The sequence below is a fragment of the Strix aluco genome, chromosome 1, assembly GCF_031877795.1.
Source record: "Strix aluco isolate bStrAlu1 chromosome 1, bStrAlu1.hap1, whole genome shotgun sequence".
NCBI lineage: Eukaryota > Metazoa > Chordata > Aves > Strigiformes > Strigidae > Strix > Strix aluco.
In genome coordinates this window covers 143803153-143823526 of record NC_133931.1, presented here as the reverse complement: position 1 = coordinate 143823526, position 20374 = coordinate 143803153, and the positions used below count along the sequence as shown (strand labels likewise).

The 20374-nt window shown below is 41.4% G+C and overlaps 1 long non-coding RNA gene across 1 annotated transcript; it reads right to left on the bottom strand.

Annotated features, from left to right (window-relative positions):
* Nucleotides 1-1003: 1003 nt before the first annotated feature.
* LOC141934189 (uncharacterized) lies at nt 1004-20244 on the bottom strand. The gene is made up of 3 exons (XR_012626289.1): nt 20120-20244; nt 18928-19141; nt 1004-1389 (listed from the first exon to the last, which is right to left on the bottom strand). It is a non-coding gene; the product is annotated as an uncharacterized LOC141934189 (long non-coding RNA).
* Nucleotides 20245-20374: the final 130 nt, after the last annotated feature.

The following is a 20374-nucleotide window of genomic DNA, read 5'->3' as shown; positions in this document are numbered from 1 at the left end:
ACAGAAAAGACTGATTTATAACAACAGTAACTTCTGTACTATCAGATATCTACAAGTTTTTCAGTCTGCAATTTTACCTCACATGAATAGATACTGCAGACTTAACATGCTTCAAAAAGTTAGAGCCATTTTAATGAACTACTTCTAATGTGACTGCACTTCTGAGAACATGAAGTTCTTTCAAATGTGTTTCCAAGTGAAATAACATTTCTGAGATTTATTATAACATACATTTTTTCCTGAAAATACAGTAGAATTATGCTTTAATTATTCTTAAGTATTTGAAAGCTGGTTATTTTCTTCTTTGAAACCTGTTTTGACCCAAGATTGGTTTAAAAAAAAAAAAAAATATTAAATGCAAAACTGTCCATTTATGTATTTGTTGTTTGCAGTCCTATGGATGTTCTGCATTAGGATACTCTACCTCAGAGTAGAAATTTCCTTTATCAAGATGAAACACCTATTCTTCTGATAAAATGTTTGCTTAGAAAAACCTCCTCTTTTAAGTACAAGCTCCGTGGTGGCAATTTTGCCACCTTGGTAAATATTTAGAGATGAGTCACAAGCCTCTGAACAAAAGCTTTGGATTGGGAGCCTGGCTGAAGCACTGATAGTAATACGCATATTCATGTTTCACTTGCTGACCTTGTATCTGCTACTTTTATGGGAAAATCAAATGCTTTTCATTATTACATTCAATTTCTGTCCTATATTTCAAGCCACATCTAAACTCTACTTCTTGAGGCTCATGCTGATGTGTAAACAGAACGTTTCTTTATGAATCATACAGAGATGCCAGCACCATGGGTCTCGGGTAATGTTCACACACTTGATAAACCTAAACTTTAAGGGACTTTTTGTTGGGCTTGTGAGAGTGAAATGGCACATTTAAATTGATTCTGTTTATATCCAGTGCACAAAAAGACATTTTTATACTCTGATACACATTGGTATCAGGAAGTGAAGCATCAAGAGTAATAAGGAATAAAGGGGGTCACAGACATTCCACCAAAACAAATATACTTTATTGTACACGAGATGCCATGCCAGGGTTAATTCCATTTTTAGCTCTGTCGCTGACAGTCCATAGGGACTGTGGTGTCTCTGCACAGCTATGTTACATAGGCGGCCTGTGTAATTGTCATTGGGCCAGTAGATTTACATGGCAACACACTGTTTTGGAAAAACATCGGAGTTTAATTAAGGTTGGTTGTTTATTTTTTAAATGAAGTGACAAGGAGAACTGAAGAACTGACATTAATAGCGTGAGGCCCATCACCATGGGATTTCTGCCCACCTCCAGTCATTCCCCACTTTGAAAATGCAGGCCAAGTTTTCTTAGCCTGTTTCATCTCAGGATCAAAACAGGATTCAGACCAACAAGGTTCTCTGAAAGAAAAAAAAAAGTAATACAGTCTCAGTTGCAATCTTCATATTGCTCTTCAGGAAGCCAGGATCATTCCATATACACCAACCCCAATCCCCTCGATGCAACGAGAGCCAGAGACGTCAGGCTGATGGCTTCACACATCTCTGCAAATGAATGTTGGGGACATGAGTCCCAAGAAGAAGTTGTATTCACAAAATGATTCCCCCTACAGAAATGCCGGGAATATGCTGGAAGGAAAAGAACTTCCCCTCAGTCATGCAAGGTAAAACCACAGCAGGTATTATCTTGCAGGTCTGTGCACTACCCGGACACTTCAGGTGTCAGAATGATATACTTCCCTTACCTATAGCAGAACAAAAAGAAACAAGCTTTAAAAAGAAAAAAGAAAAGCATTTATTTGATTTTTTTTTTCCCCCAAGTTTTAGATTTGGAAAAATGTGGCAGAGAAACCATAAAGCTAAGGGAAAACAAGACAAGGGAAATCATGGCTAAATAATTAACATTGTTACTATTACAGTCACAACAGTTGATGTACCAAAGGCAGACTCCTCATAATAAGGTGAAGTATATAGGACACGACAGAGAAGGGTTTGAGTGGACAGTAATACAAGTATTACAGAGTAAAAACGTGAGTTATATTCTCATCAGTGTGTGACCTGATGACATGGATTTAAACAGCACTACTCTTACTTAAAATGTGTTTAAATACAGTAATTATCCTGAATTGTAGCATAACTCATTTTCCTAGTGTTAACGATCAGGATTGCAGGAAGAAAAACTGTGAAAAACATAAACTAAGAGCAAGCCAATATGGGAACACCTCCACAGTTTGTGGACAGACTACCCCATTTATTGCAAAGGCATTAACTCTGACATGCTCTTGTGGTTTTTGAAAGGGTAACAAGATTACCCTTAGTAATATCACAGTTAAGAAAGTGTGCAAGAACGGGCTAATTATCAGAATCAGCACAAATATTTTATTTTCCTGACTGAAAAGAGTTAAAACCAATAGGAACAAGTATGTAGTGCCAAAAAAATAGGAATAATATCCTTCCAGCGTGGAATTCATCAGCCAGCCTTCAAATTTTAGCCCAGTCGTTCCTGACAATTCTTTAAGAAAAAAATCAGGAACATGTTTTTTAAAAAATTCAAACGCTTCTGAAATTACTGTTTGCATCCAGATCACAAAGAAGAAGTATCAGAACATGAAGGGAAGGGTCTAGCAGTCCTGCTGAGCAAGATGAAAACACAACAAGAGCTAGAAGACTCACTGAAACAAACAACCCCTCCCAACCCTGTTTTTTGGTGGGTGGTTTTTTTCCGCATTTCCCCAAACAAGAAATTAGTAAGAGTGTTCATTTATTGAGGAAATTGTCCCTACAGGATTTGAGAGATTCTAAATACTGGTTATTAGAATATTATTTTTTCCTACTTGCTGAGGGTGTCCTCTCAAACTCACTGAAATCAAAGGCACATTAAAGCAAACTCTCCCCCCTGTTTTCTGGCAGCTGTGAAGAGCCATAAAAGCCTGTGGTGGCAGGAGACAAGCTAGTCCTCAGTGGTGCCTACACCCTCTGTGTGGCTGCAAGGGCGAGGGAGGGTCCCAGGAGGTTGCACAGACATCTCCACCATCCTGGTACAGGGACCATGGAGATCCACATCCTGACTGTGCGTGTTGCTGAGCCCTGGACTAGCTGGGGTGGACAGACAGTGGCTTGTCACTATTGTCCGCAGAGAGGAGAGACAAAGGGAGGTGCCTGAGCGATTCCCGGGGTGAGATCTGAGAGAGGAGCAGGGGCTGGGGCTCTGGAGGCAGACAGAGGCACAGGTGTCCGCAGCCGGAGCGCCGGAGGGAGGGTCACCTCGCCAGCGTGGGCCCAGATGGCACTGCACATGGCTCTCCCCTTGCCTGAGCCGTGTCCACTGAGGCAGCACCTAAGGTCACGGCAAGGCTTGGCAGAGACCTTACAGAACTCCCTCTCCCCCCGCAGTTGCTTGGATTTGGAAGGCCGGTGGGTTTGCAAACAGCAAGCTGCTCTCCCCCTGTCCGGGGAGTGCTACCTGGTGACCTTCCAGAAGACAGTGCCCACCAGCCTTTGCCCTGGGATGGGCAACCTGCCTGCTGCAGGCAAAAAAAGCAAAAGCAAAACAAAACACAGTGGTGCTCCTCCACCTACCCCAAAATTATAGGTGCAGGGTTGGTCATTCCTTGCCTGGCAGGCCACTGCAGCATCGTTTGGCTTGTGATACGTGCCCAGAGCAGACAAGAAATGGACCTGGGCTTGGAGGCGGCAGCTCTCACCAGCCAGGTGCTGCACACCAGGCATGAAGTTAACGCTGGTGCTTGTCAAGGGGCTTTGGCCAGTAGATATGGTGCCTGGTCGGCCTGTTTTGATCCTTCCAACAGAACTAGCACTTTTTACCTCATGCTTGAACACTATGTTCCACCTCCCTGCCTTCTCCAACCGCTCAAATGGCTTCATACTGCATATTGGTGGGACCCACATGTGGGATCAAGTGTTAGAAGGGCTTTGCCAGCAGTACCACAGCAACTGTGGGAATGGGGACAAGTCCAAGGGCACATCACACCGTTATGCCACAGGGACGAGATTGGGACACTCTCATGAGGATGTGACAGGAGTCAGAAGAGATGAGCCTGTCTGGGTCACCCAGAGTTAAGGAAGCCTTGAGAGTGACATAAAGTGGCAGGATAGTCAAACTACTGCCCAGGACCAAAAACTCCAGGAGTCTTGTGTTTTAGACATAGTTTTTGTGGGGTTTTTTTACAAGTTCCAAGAGCATGAAAACATGACCTAAATATAATGAATACAGTTACAACTATACATCACTCAGCCTGAAGCAAGAGAGAGGGTGGACTGCACTATGCATCTCAGTAAATTATTAATATAATAGGAGGTGTACCAGCTCAGCTAATAAAACATTCCTCGTTCTCGCCCTTGAGTTTAATTTGTTGTTGAGGCACACACCAAAGGTTGAGCATTTCAGCTCATTTAAGGAGTTACGACCCAGCAGTGTAGCAGGGCTACCGTATTCCAGAAGACTGAACATCACTGTTAATCACAGCTTCCCAGCAGATCCAGAGAGGGAATACCATAAAATTGTTTAGTAAACAGTGCATCTGCATTGAATAAAGACAAAAGCTCAATCTGAAATATCGAAAGTAACTTTTAAATGAAAAGACATGAATTCTTATTACACATTTCCACAAAAGCCTTTTCTGTTGCTGTTACGGTCTACCTTCCTGGGGTAAATGTGTGGTTTACAGCATCTACATTACAATGTATAACTTTCAGCACTCACACTTTATGCTGTAACACATGCACAGACACTTTTTTTTTCTCCTCGATCTTCTTTTGGATATGATTTCTTAAGGCTTGTCTACACAGGGGAAGTTAAGCAGCATAGCAATTCTGGGATAACTACTCTGTGATAGCTCCCTGTGGACACTTCATTGCAATAAAAAAAAAGACTTTATTTGGGAATAATTACTCTGCATTGTGAGTGGAATAATTATTCTAGAATAAAAATCAGCCTAATTCCAAGATAAAGTGTATACACCCATGCAGGAGTTTTTGTCTGTTTATTTGGGGTTTGAGATTTTACCCCAGAATATGAATACTGTACAAGAATAGCTGGAACATTTTTTTTCCTCCTGGAATAGCCATGTTAAGCCATTTTTCCTTATAGATAAAGATATGGTATCGAGTTAAATAAAATGTCTGTCAGCTGGATACTTCTTAGTTTGAAGTGCAGTTTTTCGCAGTCCAAAATATTTGTGTTGGCAGCCAGTAGCAGGCTGATGGGCCTTTCCTTGACATGGTTTTTCTGTTCCTTGGTAACAGGGGACTTGTACTCCTCAGCATATTCTTCAGATAGGAAATCTGTAGCTGGAAGCCAAAGTGTTATGGATTTTATTTTGTGGGATCATGCTGGAAAGTATCTTCTTTTTTGTACATCTCTAGCAAAAGAGATCAATTGTCTCTGCCCCATAAATCCAGAAGAGTCAAATCATGACTAGCAAACTCTTATCTAATAGTGTTTTGTCTCTCCTTTCTCCCTAAATGCAACTGGCTATTTATTTTAAGCAGTTAGGTAATAGACAAAGATCAGAGAAGGCCATGACGGTTTGCCTGTTAAGCAAAACTGAAATAGCTCTCCACCTGGCTAAGATGCAGGCCAACCACAGGCATCTCTCCTGGTCTTTTATCACTGATCTTTCTCCAAGTTCACTCAAGCATCCCTCACCTCCTGTATTTATGACCTCTCCTGCCTTTGTATTTTAACTGGCTCTGCTCTCAGGATGTGGGTGGAGTGAAATGTGTAAAACCACCTGCCCATGATGCTGTGTTTCCATTCAGCTTCAGGAAAAAAGGATTATTCAGTAATTAAAAACTCTTTTTTGCCTTTAGATGTGTCTAAGCGTTTCTAGCAGAAACATAAGTCATGCAAACAAATCCATTCCTCATTCATCTAGCTGTTCCGCCTTTCCCTTTTAAAGACATGTAATTCTGTTTGAAGGTGATCTTCAGGGTCCTTAGTCTTTTCGTAATATGGCCTTTCATTTCCCTCCTTACCCTTTAGCATTTTTAAGCAGATCTGGCAGCAAAGGTTGTTTCAGATACAGAATGTGTTCATGATACTAATAGCGTTTAATGCATAGTCCAGTGGAGATATTTAAAGCATCACATGAACCATAAGGAGTTAAATTCAACTGGCTTCAATATGAATCAGCTTTATGTGCAGATAAATTGCCAGGCAAAGAGCAAACTGCAAATGTTGCTCCTGATTCTGTGTACACCAGCATTTTTGGTAATTTTTAAACATTCTATATTATCTTTTAAACAACAGATGGTGTTAATAAAATTATAAACCACACCCCATAAAATGCCAAACAGCAATAGAATTTTCCACGGAAATAATACAAGGTATAATATTTCTGCATTTATGAAAATCTGAGCATGAAAAACATTCACGTTGCAAAAGATAAGACCCAAAATACTCCTTTTCATTTCTTGTTAATGCAGCTTCAGCATTTTAATTAGTATCAATTACTGCAAATAGAGTTTTGGATGTGTTTTAACTTGTTCAAAAGTTTCAAAAAAGAAAGTTTTTATTTGTTTGTATTAGTCTCTCTCACTGCAAGTTCAGATGTGCAAAGCAAAAAAAAAAAAAAGAGGATCTACTTTAAGAAATGGAGTTTGCTTTGAATCAGTTAAAATGAAAGAGATGGATGACATGTTAAGTTTTCTGTGAGCTCTGAGTATTAAATTACTTAATAAAGAAAAGTTAAATTTGGCAATGCTGGGTAAGTAATCAGAAAATAATGAAAACACTCTTAAATAGGTGACAAGTCAAAGCTCTATCAAGGGCCAATTCTTATTCCAGGAAAATTCACATTAACTTTGATTGAAGTGAGAACTTCTGGTATTTCCACAGATGGAAAAGAATACAGACTAGCTAACGTAGAGATCTTTATTCTACTGACATTTTTCTAAAGTTTATAAACTAGATGCAAACAGACTGGCTTTCCCCTTCAGACTAAACTTGCAGTCTGAATATCACTCCAGGAGAACACTACAGTAGTTTCTCAGCTACAGTATGGAGACATATGGACAAAACAAGTGTCTTCTATACATGCAGGAGAATGCCACCAAGCCTGTCATCACTTGGGTCATTCAGCACTTCCTCTGCCTATTTTGAGCCCAGCCTGCTGCCTTATTGCATTATGCTGAAGGAGAATCTGTTTCTTCTCTCCTCCATCTCTTTGATATTCACAAGGCAGTCCTCTTCCCCCCAGGAAGCCCAACAATCATGGCAGCTCAGCTACGTTTCTTAAAGAAATGAAAGCGAAGTGTTTTTGTTAGAGAGCTGGGCAAGAAGTCTGGTATTGAGGATCTAAGCGTAGCTAGACTACAGCACAATGAAGTGTGAACCCAGTCAGACTCTGCACTTAATTATGGAAAGTAGTGATTATGCAGGATGAAAGTCCTGTCTCAGCCAACTGCTGCCGGGTCTACCTGTCTTAAGGTGTTCCAGCAAGGTGTGTGGCTAAATCTTCATAGCTCCACCCTCCTTTCGCAGTCTCCTGTGGCATGTGTGCGTCTTCATTTTATAGTCTTCAGGGCTAGTCCTCTGAGTGCAGTTTATATGAGTCAAGAGACTCACGCTGGCGTTACCGAGATCAGAATCTAGCCATTTGTATGTCTGAGCACATATTCTCCTTGAAACAAGTTTGTGGTAGTATATTCAGGAATGCTTCGTGCTCGGGTTCAGATCTGGTTCCAGCTGGAGTTCCCTTGTAATGTTCCAAATCTCATTAAGTTAATGAGAGTTTTTTTCCAGCAATTTCAACGGGATTCCCTGTTTCTGTGCCTACATCCTTGGCTCAGCCTTGCATGCAGGAAGCCAGGGTGAGTGTCAGGAGTGAGAGGTCATGCTCCATCCCAGTCGCTCCCTTCGCAGCAGGACACTGAAGGGGGGTGTCGGGGCAGACGTGCCAGAGGTGACCAGTAGCCATTCTCGCCTGCCTCCCTTATGCCTTGCCTTTCCCTGTTCCCCAGTTTCCTCTGTTTACTGGTATGGTCAGAGATCTAGATTTAGGAATTGGAGCTAGGAAAGTTGCACAAGTAAAGAAAGGAAAATTAAACAGCTATTGTGTGTTACCAAGCTTGGGGAGTGCACGCTGACCTTACAGTAATGGGCAACGGTGTGACCCCCCCACCTACAGGTCAAGTTCAGTCATTTAACACATGCTCTTTTCTATTTGAAGTGTATTATCAAATTGACCTGTCACATCTGGCTGCCTTGCTGACCATCCCAAAAAAAGAGATTGCTGACAGAAGAGGTTGCCCTCAGATGAACTGAGGGATGGCTGGAAACCTTGCACAGCTGGTGACAAAGCTGTCTTATTTTCATGGAAAGAAGACTGCAGCAATCAGGACAGTCAAACCAGTACCTTTAATGAGAACTAGATTCACCCACACAAACAAGTTGTATGGACTCAGAGATACGTATCTTCTCATATCCAAATCATATACTTCCTATTAGCACTGCAGTTATTATACAGACTCACTAAGAGAAGACAATCTTCCTAAATATTTATTTAGTGTTGATAGAATTGCTTACAAAACCTCTCTCTCATTCTGAGAATCTCTTACAAGACTCCCTTGTTCCCAAGTTCATTATAGCTACTTATATTATTACTGTAAATCTTTCTAATGCCTCAAATGTTTGGCTCTGAAGAACATTTTTATAATGAGGGTGGGGCAATGCAAAACTTTTCCTCTCCTAATTCATTGCTAAATTGTATTTGCAAGTTCAAATGCCAGAGTGATGAAATCACAATATTATTCATTGGATTTTGTTTGATTATTTGGTAGTGTTGTAGGGAACGTATCTATAAAACAACATGAAAAGCAAAGCAACAGAGCTTTAGGGGTTTTCCGGAACTTCTCTTCCGCACACATCAATTTTACTGTATGACTGTCCTGAAAGATTTATGCTTTGTGTTTTGAGGGCCAGGTTTTAAATGGCTTCACAGAATAAAAATATTAAAATTTAAATGCAACTTTAAAAATGTGTGTTGGACCTTTGGGCCTTCTGAAGAGGTCAAGTTCAAGACACTTATAAAAAGACCATTCCCAGAGAGACTGCATGGGAAAGCCTATTAACATTACTGCTTTCCCTTTATTTCCCCTTTGATCATAAAATAAGGTTATGGGTGGCAAAAGCTGTAATGGTGGGAAGATCCCAAATAGGATAGTATGATTTAATCTACTGAATATAAAAAAAGAAACAAATCACCAACAACAATATGGTGGGGTACCAAGCAAGAGTAAGACTACAAAGTGGCTTGCTAAGGAGAAACAAAAACAAAATCAAAAAACACAGACAGAAAAGCCCTGTACAAGTCCACAATAGGAATGAAGGGGTTTTTTTAAAAAAAAAGGAAGAAGAAGGAGCATTTTCATTCTACTCCTTCTTTAATTAAATCTCATTTTGTCCATATGACAAAAAAACAACTATTATTTAAAGAATTCCTAAATCCTGAGTAAAAATAAACTAGCTCTACATCTGGCTTAAGAAATAACAAAGGACAATTATCTGTTTATGCTAGGGACATGACTCAAAATCTCCATATTCCATACAGAGGATATTGAAGCCCTCTTTTTCCTAGTTCTGCAGGCGTAATAGTGACAGTGACTGATTTAGGGGAAGAGAGGGAGAACGCACAAGTCTGCATGAGCACTTCTGAGCTCATTTTCATCCAAACAAACTGGCTTTTGACTTGCTATATATATATTATTCTAAAAGCTGGGGGCTTTTTCTCAATTTTACCATATGAGGTAAAATTTAGAAAATATACTATATGAACTGTCTTCCATTCCTGATAAGGCCATTTTTTATTATATGGGTATCAAAAGGTCCCTAGCACAAAATAGACTCAAGTTCATTGATTTTAAATAGTTCTATATAAATAATGGCAAAATTTGGCTCTGAACACCTCTAGCAGAAAACTCTGTTATTGTCATGAATATCTTAAGTGTAATCGTTTTTCTTTTAATTAACATTCTAAAGAGAAAAGGAAGTTGGAAATCCAGATAAATCTGTTATGAGTCAATTAAGAAGCCAGGATTAGCATATGCAATCAAGATGGGTGCAGCAAGATTTCATGGAAGAGTTCATGAGGAAGCAACCAGGATGTATCATTTGCATGGGCAACCTCCTTGGTTTGTGTTCTTCTCAACCTCAGTATTGTTGACTTGACTCAGTGCATGAATATTGCCAAGCAGCAGCAAACCACGATTTCATTTTCCTGCTTGCACAGATACAACTTACCTTGGCATGTGGTTTTAAAAAAGACAAATCATATGAACTATGACAAACAGGAATAGTCCTTTTCTTCTTTCTGCAGATATTCTTTTTAATAAAATCTCTTTCTAAACCCCAGTTCTATAAATATCATCAGTAGATACTGCAGACTGTCCTACTCTTCCTTGATCAGATAGGTGATACTGAATACCCCTCAGGGACTAAAGTGGGATACTTCATACATAGGTCACCTGAGCAATGGAAGCCTTTATCAAGGGGTGACTGATTAGTGGAAGATGTAGAAGGAGTTGATGAACTCACATCAGTTACTATCAGATGAACATTTATATTCTAAAGCCAATGTCAAATTTACAAGAGAATGCAGCTCTTTTTTTTTTTTTTTTTGTAGTAAAACAAAAAAATATATGAACTTTATGGGTACAAAGACTGAAACCTTCAACATTTTTGAGCTGATTATTCTAGAGTTGGGTCATCATGGAAAATCTTACAAGTCCACTATCCTTGGTGTCTTTTCTACAAATAAATTGAAGGCATGAGTCTCCTGGGATGAAAAGTTAATGTTTTCATACCTTCACATTTCACAGAAAGAAGAATTCAAGGCTTTTAAAAGATGATAATGGAAATAAAAATAATTTAATATATATCTGTGATCTCAATTGTCCTGAAAAAAACTATCCATGGCACTGCAGAACGATACAAATTTAGCACAGCTGCTGAAGGACAGTCACTACCGAACTAATTTCCAACATATGGCATGATTTTGCTTAGATCTACAGACTGAGGGAGTTTGATGAAAACTAAACAATCATTCCTAAATCTCAATCCTCAGTTACCATGGTTCATGGGAAGCCATATACCTAATGCCAGTTAAGAAGACCATTTGTTTTGTAATGACTAGAACAAGAGTATAGAAGACGAAGAAATAAGAAAAACTGAATTTCAGCCACCAAAGATAGAGCTGTGTTAGGAGAAGCTCATGTCTGCTTTTGCTGAACTTCATATTCAGTAGTTACGACAGGCTTTGCACAACACCACTTTTCCTCATACTGACCAAGATGTATATCAATATTAGTTTAACACAAGATGTGATGCCTTCAAATTCAGCAAAGAAAATTATACTACTTCACAAATGTACTTTCCTAATTTGAAGTTTCCTGAAAGAAAATACAATACTGGGGTGGGGTTTTTTTGTTTTTTAAAACATGCTGCACAACTGGAACTATTTCAAGGAATACAAAAGATGGCATGGCCCTGATGTTGCAGTAAAGACTGACCACTATAATCATGGCAATGATAAGCCCTTATTTTAAGACAGAAGCTTCGAAGTATCAAAAGAAACACAGCTACTGGACCTTTTTTTTTTCTCTTACTGAATCTCGCTCCATTATATTTCTCTATATCACAGTCAATCTAAAAGGAAAAAAAGAGTAAGGAACCCTGCGCATCAGAAATGCTCTACATGGGCTACATTTTTAGAGGGTGTAAATACATTAGAATATATCAATGTATATGAACAAATTAGGGTAGAAGGGTGTGTTTCAGTGGCTTTTCAATGTGTGCACACTATTAAAATCTGTCTGAGATCTGTTTGGAGAAAGCACCAATTATATTTCTTATTAAAGAATATGCAATTACAGCCCTCTTTACACTTCCTGCTTCCTTCAACAATGAAGACCTGTCTGCACTGAAGATTATAAAGTCCTGCACTGTTTCACTAGGTCACCAGACTAAACAGGCCAATCCACTTCCATGGCAATTTATTCCAGGTTTTCTCTTTTGGGCCAACTTCTTTTATAATAACACTGGGCCTAGCTGGAGATTCACAGCATTGTCACTGCAGGAGAGTTAGCCCCTGTAAAATTAAATAGAATGCTGTTTAAACTTAAATGCCAAAAACTTTTGTGAGGTCCCTGATGTATTATTTTCATGTCTATTATCTTTAAAATCTTCATAAGACACTGAAAAATATGATCTTCAGAATTCACAGTTTTCCACAAAAGTTACCATAGCCATAGCTGGTGCAAATGCTTTATGTACTAAACCATTATTTTAGTTCCTTTTGGTTTATGGTATTTGTCTGTCATCAGAAAAACCAGAAAGTCTGCAGTTCAGATTTCTCAGGATCATAAATGGTTTGATTAAACTACAGATGTTAATTAAGACCCAAATCTGTATCTTCATGCATAGCCAGAATAACCAGCTTGTTAGCTAGGGAAAGCCCATGATATTTAGAATATTCCATATTGTAGGATGCAGATCACAAGTGGAAGGGTTCCAGGCTGGCTTTGTAACCTCCTCTTCAGTTGTATCAAGCAGGTTTGGGGAAGGAAAAGATGCATGGGACAGACTGTCTGAACTGTGCCCATACATCCTATACGTGGCAAAAGCAATCAGTTACACCGTGGCAGGGGAAATCTGTGCATTGGACTGCCATTGTGTTGTTATCTTTTTTGGGGGGAATATATTGTCCTCTGATTTTGGAAGTTTGCAAGTAGGTGAAATGAAATTACTTTTAAAGGAGAAATAAGCATCTTTGAATATCATTACAGCTTTCCTAAAATAGGTCAAAATTTTAGTATGTATTTTCATTTTAATTTAATTAAATTCATAAAAATATAAGTCTAACCTTGTATCCCACAGGACTCAAACAAATATGTGCGTCTAGCCATGTTAGCCATTACAGCTTCTAAATGGGAAACACTTATAGTGAGAATTTTCATTATAAATAATATGCAATCCAACAATTTCCTGTGCTGTCCTTTGTGATACAAAATAAAAATGGACCAGAAAATCTACTGAGAGAACAGTTACCAGCAGATACTAAGTATTGGTGTTAATATGAAACCAACTGGTACGAATAAACAGATACTGATTTATATGGTTTATGGTTTAATCCCATAAAGGATTCTGGTGCTCCAAAATCTTTGGTGCTCCAACATCAGATTTTTCGGCCCATGGTCCCCTACCAGGTATCCAGAATAATGTTTTTAAAACATGACTTTCCTGTGATATACGTGGAGACACACCTGGGCGGCCTGGAAAACAGTCAGCACGGCATGCCTTGACCTCACATAAGCTGACTGGAATTAACCAGGTAAAAAATGAAGTTTGTCCCAAGTCTAAAATCCTACTTTCCTCTAAAACCAGGGCTCTACGTGAGGGTTACCTCTAAAGACAGGGCTCTACCCAGGGCTGTCTGAGAGATCCCTCCATCCACTCAGTATCTACACCCTGATTCTTTTTATGAAAATAGGTTCCTGTGATCTTTCCTTCAAAACTTATGTTTTATTAAAACATAGCTGGAGGAGAAGCTGGCTTCCCATCTCCCTCTATATAACAACTCTGTGATTAGAGTACTCATGCAATCATGGGATTCATCTCTCCTGCCCTCAAAGGCCCCAATTCACAACTCCTCTCACCCCAGGGAGGACTCTGACCATCAGGCTGATAGTTATTTCAGAAAAGGCAGTCTCGACCCTTCTGCTGAAACAGTGCCCTTGAGCACAAACAAATTCAAGATTCCTTAGATCATAATCTAATGTTTAGGTTATTCCCAGGGCTGGGGCACACACTGAGTTTTCTCGGGATTATTTCTGTCTTTGCTATGTTAAATTGTTGTGAAATACACACAACACCCCCTCCAAAAAAAAAAAAAAATAATCCTGGGACTAAGTACCATTATTAACACTGTGACCCTGCTGCATTTTGTCAAGAAGCCAGTCGTGTCAGGGAGTCCGGGGCATGCTCCAGGAGTGGCCAGGAGGTCAAGCCAACCAGGACACTTGGGTGGAGGAATGTCATGGTCCTGGGGTCCCAGGAACTTTGGCATGAGCACTTCTGAAAGGCCACTCGGGAGTCCCAGGTGGAAAAGGAACTAACTCCAAGGCATGAATCATGACAGGCAAACATAGCACTTTGAGGTTTAGGCAACTGCTTAACAGAGGCTTTCTGAATCACACCTGTTTGTTCACATGCTTAAATTCCACCCAAGTCCCACATTTCACACCATCCAGACCCTCTTATTGACCGAAACATAAGTATTGACAGCAATATCTTTGTGCTCACCAAAATATCTTTTTATTTATGAAAAAAACAGCAGCAGTTGCCGAGGACAGTTAACACTGAAAGCATTGAGTTGTTACCTTCACAGCATAATCCTTGTCATAGCTCAGCTGACAGATTGATTATTCCAAGTATGGTGTACCTATGGTTGGGAATCATATTGCAAGGCTTAGGGCTTTACACTAAAACTGCCCTGTCTGTCGATAAACCCTGAAGGAAGAATTGTGCTAAATCCTATTTTCACCTCTCAATATTCCTGAGGTGAAAATATAATTTTGCGGAAGTAAAATGTTTATTTTGACATTGTGACTAATGTCTTCCACTCCATGACAGAAACATTAGCGGAAAGCCTTAATAACTAGATGTGGTAAACTCCAGAGCAAAGACACATTGCTTTAAAATGTCTTTATTCTGGACATGTTCTGTTCAGGCCTTTACAAAATCTCTACATTTCTAATAACAAGATGTACTTGTGTCTCTAAACAGCTCAATGGTGAAGTGCATATATTATCACCTATAGCAGGAAAAGCCCTTCCTCTGGACTTACCAGGAATACAAGAAAAAAAGGTGATTTTCTCTTACTTCTGTTTCCATAAGCCTATTTACTACAATCTAGTGGCACACCTTGTAACTCCTAGTTAGGTATTCAGAATAGCAACATGACTATAAGTTAAATATAATTTGTGAAATACATGCCATATTTGATAAAAAATGCATGTAGTCAGAATCATATGATGATTTAATTTGCATAGATGTAAAACCTGATTATACACAACCTATATTTGTAAAAGTAGACAGTCACCTGGTTTCTCTTCACTGGTTTAATCTGACAGTCCCTCACTAGAGGCAACAGAATTTTTAAAAGCAGCCAAGACGAACCAGACACCAAGGGGAAGGAGAAAAAAACAGACAATGTGCAGGAAAAGTGGTTCACACAAATATTAATACAACTTCATCAATCCTTTCAAAAATGATTATTTTAGACTGACAGAAAATGTAGAGAGCAGTCAGGAAAAACCGAAGTGAGTTTGATTCCATTGATGCACCTGCAACAATTTGATCTTCTCTTCCATAAAGCAGAAGTTTTAAGAGGAAATCTACAGGATGCAGTTTACTTTTTTAGGTATTCAAAAGATATCCTGTAACAGAGATGTGGAACAGAGAGTAGTTACCATCTTGGAGAGAAGCTGAATGAACTGAGGCAGTGTGTAGCATCAGGGTCTGGAAACATGAACCTTGAATGAATGACTGGAGGAAACTTAAGCCAGTCTGGAGGTGGACAGATAACTTTGTTATTATTGACACGATTCCTATTTCAGTGAACAAATTTTCAGGAGAGACATTCAGGTAGCGAGGTGGCATAGGCCTAAACTCAGGAGACTGGTGTCTGACCAACAAAAAGAGTATGATAATCAACAGACTGCAGAAATACGCTGAAAGCAGCAGCCACATTCAGAAAAAGTCATCTGAGTGTCTTCCACTGAGCCACCAGCGAGATGAAACAACAGACAAGGTTATGGTACAGCTGATAATGGCCACTTGCATTTAAAATATGCACAGAAGGCCAATCCAGCATGGCTGTATTGTTCACTATCATTTCCATCTATGACAGATAACACTAATACCGGTTGGAACATAGTTACTCAAACCAGGTCTTAACACTTCATCAAGCTGCCGAGACAGCTATGCCGAGACCATGCTAGTAAGCAGGATTTTTTGCTATGTTTCACAACTACTACCATATAAACAGATTACAAAACTTAGGCTGATGGTTTTGGATGTTAAGAGGGAAAAAAGACTTAAACGTTTTTTTCAGTTTCTGATGTTCTTAGCTTAAAGCAAACCATGAAGAAAGCAAGCAATCGTAAGAAGTGCTAGGTGTCATGTAGTGTTTGTCACTGCTATAGCATTAGCCATGTACTACAAGCTGGAAATAAACCATGCTTGATAAGGTACATATTATTTGGGAACGACGTAAGTATCTGAGCATTACTGAGACTTCTGTTGATCATCTGCAATTTCAGGCAGAAGATGACCTTCGTTATCAACCATAGGTCAACATAACTCTCAAGTATGCACGCATTCCTGCAGTGCTTCTTCTTAATAATGAACATCTAATTTCAAGCCCTGGGTAACATCAGATACAGAAAAAAAACAAAAAAACAAAAAAACAAAAAAAAAACCCAATAAAACAACCCACATGTATTTATTTGGTTCCTGGATCTATGTGGAGGCTTTTAACCCCACTCCACTCCTTGCTCTACTTCACTTCCCAGCCCTCTCTACTCATGTCTAAACATAAAGACATTTACATGTCTGAGAGGAACTGGAAAGCATCTGTGGTATTTCCCAGAGGATCCGATAGCTCGTCTCACACAAAAGCATATTTCCACATCATTGGGGCACCTCAAGAAGGGCCTCTGACGTAGTTTCAATTAGCAGATTCATCACTTTCACTACCTCACTTGAAAGATTTCAACAGAAATATTTTCAGTTAATATTGTCCTTCACTTGAATTGGTTATGTCTGTAGTCCTTATAGGATGGATCATCAAATAGATGGTCTTTGGATAAATGTACTTTTACACATTGTTCAAAGTCCCTAAAACTCATGGGACTTTGAAATCATGTGGATTCCTGGTGTTCCTTGGCAGGCTCTAAATCCACAAATTAATGAGTGGCTTATTGTGATTCATATGCCACTTTCATTTTTGGCAGGTAACGCTAATGGTATTGGAGAATGATTATCTGAATGAGATCTGCACCCACTTCCCTCAAATCAGGACTCTAAAAAAGCTCAGAACGAAGCTGTCAGCATAAATACATAAAAATATATGTGAACGCCTATTCTGTATAGGGTTTTGACTGTACAATTTCCATCATCAGGGATAAGCAGGATGAGCACGACTTTCAGTAGTTCCTGCAGAAGGTTAGGCAAGCAAGCATCTGGGGGTGGACACTGAGGAAGAGGAAATATCTGCATGTCAGTAATAGGAAAGTTATATTGTACACCTGCTTTTTAGGCATGCCATCTGCGCTCAGTCATACCATAATACAGCTTTGATGACATGCCACAGCTAAAGGACAGGCAATATATGTCTTGCTTCATTGACATGAATGACACAACTTGGTAAAACTCACTGCTTAATGATATAAATCATAACTCTCAAACACGGTGTATGGTTGCCCTGTATGTTTTTCAATGTTTAGACCCATGCTAAATATCTTGATACTGAAAGCACTGAAGGAACACTACGGTGAAAACTGATGAACACCAGGTAAGCAACAGCACCTTATCTATACTAATGCCAGACTTATTATATTTTGCTGGCCTGTAAGCACACCGTAACATCCAGCTGAACATTGTTTACAGCGACCTAATAATGAGTAATTCTGTTCCCATTACTGCTCACAATGTCATATTAAATTTTTCTTGTTTTCAAAGTAAACTGCCCTACGTAGTTGAAAGGTATCACCACACTTTTTAAAAAGCTGGATAAATCTTATCTTTAGAAAAGGAAATGTGATCTAAAAAAAAGGGCATATATTTTGACTAATATACAAAATTGGTGAAAAACAAGGTTTATAATACATTTCTTTTTTAAAGAAGCATTTTCTATAGTGCACTTGAGGATCTTTAAGAGGAAGCTTGGTCTAAATTCAGTTCCAGTCCTGGATCTCCTCTTAAAACCATGTGTGGCCTCAGGCAAATGTGTTAATTTTCCTGTTTCAGTTTCCCTGCCTTTAAAGTGGAATAACGCGACAAACTCAAATAGTTTAGCTGCAATTTATAAGAATGAGTAACTTGATTATTAGATTTCTGAGACATGAAACATGATTATTATTAGGACTTACTGACCAGCCAGTCAGAATAGCGTGATACAAATAAAGGAGATGATGGGTCTTTGACAACAGAAGGATGCCAGTTAGTCAGTCAGTCAGTCTGAGTAGCTGTGCAAGGAGGCAGCTCTAGGGAGCAGATAGTTGGACCTATAAAAGTGAGAATGCCCCCTTTGTACTGACTATCTATTACTCTGTGGTACCTAAAGACCACAAAAGACTAAGTCCTCTCTGAGAAATGAATAGGTCCAAAGCACTACAACAAATCAGCTGCAGGCAAAAAAATTTTTATCTGTGTAAGAGAGCTTGATGTTATTTTCTAGTGGAAATGTCAGAATTGATTAAAGACTTAGCATTTTTATTTAAAATGAGAGAGTAGTGGATGATACATTTTAAAGGGAGAAAAAGTCAAAGGCCTGATAACATGGAGATAATGGGGTAAATTAATTTCTGGTGTTGGAGTAATTTGGTACTCAACATACTGAGTCCAAATTTACACAACTGTACATAGCAGAAATAGGAGTGTCTTTTAATAACTATGACAAAAATACTCTTCCCACTGGCAAGGTCAATATTATTAATTGTTATTCCTATTATTAACCTTTGGGCTTGTGTATCCTCCACAGATTAATGATTATTCAATAACTGTGCTACAAGGTTGCACTTTCTAATAGCACCTAATAGAAGGGCGTACCACCGGTCAACCAGGAAAAGCGTTGACTTATCAACTTCATGGTCTTGGTCTTGTTTCTGAGACATGCAACGTGCTTACAGGAATTGTACCTGTCAGTTCCCAGAGCTGAAAGAGGAAATCTGCCTCAAACTCAAGACAAATGAAAACCGGAGATCGGGCTGACATCCAGGGTCCCCTCTCCTCTCAGTCTCCTAGGGAATAAGCAACAGCCTCAGCTTGCAGGGAAACCCGCACTCATTGCCAGGTTCACTCTCCAGGAACTCCGCTTCCAAATCCCGCATCAGTGAAGATGGGCAAGAAGGTCTTCAAAAAAACAAAAGAAGAGAGAACAAGTCCCTCCCCAAGGAGAAGTTACACGAATAAAGGCAATTCTCAAACAGCGTTGCGGGGGAGCACGTGGTGCCAGGTGAAACGCCGGCCGGGAGCAGCGGGGCTGCCCGCGCCGGGACCGGGACCCGGCCCCCCCCCCCGGGATGCCGCCCCTCACCCCCGGCAGCCCCGTCCCGCCGGGGCCGCCGGCGCGGTCGCGGCGCTTCTGCCCGGGATGGCTGGTGGCCGTGGGGCGCTGCCTGCCCGAGGGGGCCGCTGCCTGCCCGAGGCGGCCGCCGCTGGGGCGCAGGGAGTAGCGGCGGGGGGCGGGCAGGGGACGCGGGGGCAGGTGCGGGGATAAAGGAGCGGGGGAAGGATGGAGGGAAGGGGGAGAGCGGGGGAGCGGGGAGGAGGCCGGGGGCGCGGTGCCCGGCCAATGCCCCGCGGGGGCGGAGGAGGGTTCTGGCCCCCCTCGCAGGGCAGGGGGGCCGGCGGGGATGGACACCGCCCTGCCCCCGGCACTTCCACCAAGTCGGCCCCACCGCCACGCGGGGCCGAGAGCGGGCGGAGGGAGGGGACGCCGCGCACACACGCACACATACAACACACACACACACACACACACACACACGCAGCCGCCGCTCGGTGTGTGTGTTCCCCCCCCAGCCCCCGCAGCCCCCCGCCGCCGCGCAGGCAGGAGGCAGCAGGCGCGGAGCGGGCGGCGGCGCAGGGCGCGGAGCCCCCCCTTCCCCCCCGGGCCGCCGCCGGCCTCCCGCCGCCGCGCTGCCCCGACGGCACCGCCGCCCCCTCCCCGGGGGCAGCGCGCACCTCCCCGCCCGAAGGGGCCGCGCGCGGCGGCAGGCGGGGGGGGGGGGGGGGGGCGCGCACACACACACACACACACAGAGCAGACGCATGCACACACGGACAGACAGGCGGACAGACAGAGGCAGGGCTGCCCCACGCCGGTACCTCGCTGCCCTGGTGTTTTCCGTCCGGGCTCCTCCTTGCTGAGGCAGCTCGGGAGCGGAGCCGAGCGGGCGGGTGCGTGTGTGCCTGTGTGCGTGTGTGTCTGTGTGCGTGTGCGTGTGTGTGCGTGTGTGTGTGTGTGTGTGTGTGTGCGCGCGTGCACGCGTGTGTGTGCGAGAGCGAGCGAGAGCGAGAGAGACTCTCCCCCCTCCCCCTCCCCCTCCTCCTCCTCGCTCTCCTTCCTTTAAACGCCCACTC